The sequence below is a fragment of the Rhinolophus ferrumequinum genome, chromosome 11 (genome assembly GCF_004115265.2).
Source record: "Rhinolophus ferrumequinum isolate MPI-CBG mRhiFer1 chromosome 11, mRhiFer1_v1.p, whole genome shotgun sequence".
Classification (NCBI taxonomy): Eukaryota; Metazoa; Chordata; class Mammalia; order Chiroptera; family Rhinolophidae; genus Rhinolophus; species Rhinolophus ferrumequinum.
In genome coordinates this window covers 83,934,214-83,935,531 of record NC_046294.1, presented here as the reverse complement: position 1 = coordinate 83,935,531, position 1,318 = coordinate 83,934,214, and the positions used below count along the sequence as shown (strand labels likewise).

Here is a 1,318-nt window from a genome sequence, read left to right as displayed (position 1 = left end):
AGATAGCCAACAGGTGCATGAAAAGGTGCTTGACATCACTAATCATCAGGGAAATACAAATCACAGAGATTTCACTCACACCTGTTAGAATGTCTATTATCAAAAAAGACAATAAATAACAAATGTTGGTAAGGCTGTGAAGAAAAGGGACCACTTGTGCACTGTTGGTGGGAATATAAATTGGTGCAACCACTATAGAGGGTCCTCAAAAAATTAAAACTAGAACGACCATATGACCCAGCAATTCCACTCGTGGGAATTTTCTAAAGAAAACAAAAACACTAATTTAAGGGCATATATACACCCCAATGTTCCATTTCAACATTACTTAAAATAGCCAAGATATGGAAACAATCTGTGTCCGTTGATGGATGAATGAATAAAGAAAATATGGTAGGTATACACACACACACACACACACACACACACACACACACACAATATGGAATATTACTCGGCCATAAAAAAGAATGAAATCTTACCATTTGCAACAACATGGATAGACCTTGATGGCATTATGCTAAGTGAAATATGTCAGACAGAGAAAGACAAATACTGTATGATCTCACTTATTTGTAGAATCTAAACACAAAAGCTCGCAGATACAGAGAACAAATTGGTGTTTGCCAGGATAAAATGGGTAAAGGGGGTCAAGAGGTACAAACTTCCAGTTATAAAATAAATAAGTCATGGGGAACCCCTGGCAATGGGCAAAGAGACACCTGATTGGTGTTTCTCTTATATCAGTCAGGGGCAAAAAAATCGTACAGTCCTTTGTTCATCCTAGCTTGATGCCTGCGTTGGTGGCCAGACTATTGCATGCCTGAGGCACATTAAAAAAAACATCATGGAGCTATAATGTACAGCATGGCTTGTGACTACAGTTAATAGTACAATATTGCATATTTAAAAGTTGCTAAGAAAGTAGATTCTAAAAGCTCTCAGTTATTAGAAATTTTTATAACTATGTACGTGGACAGATGTTAAGTAGACTTACTGTGGTGATTATTTCACCATATATACAAATACCAAAACATTACATTGTACACCTGAAACTAATATAATGTTATGACATATAATGTTATATGTCAAATACACCTCAAAAGTAAAATAAATTTATAAAAGAAGAAATGCCCCTTCTCTGGTCCCTCTGCAGACATCAGGGATGGGCCCAGCAATTGGTATTGGAACAAGCCCTCCAAGTGATTCTGACCACGCTGAAATTTGAGAACCACTGGCCTAGCTGACTTTCCCATTTGAGTAAAAAGATTTCTTTTCAGTCTCAGGTAGTTAAGGAGCAATAGTCAAGAGTAAGGGT

General features: G+C 36.9%; 1 non-coding gene across 1 annotated transcript; it reads left to right on the top strand.

Moving 5' to 3' along the window:
- The first annotated feature begins 695 nt into the window (after positions 1-695).
- LOC117031379 (small nucleolar RNA SNORA48) lies at positions 696-836 on the top strand. The gene has a single exon (XR_004424526.1). It is a non-coding gene; the product is annotated as a small nucleolar RNA SNORA48 (small nucleolar RNA).
- Positions 837-1,318: the final 482 nt, after the last annotated feature.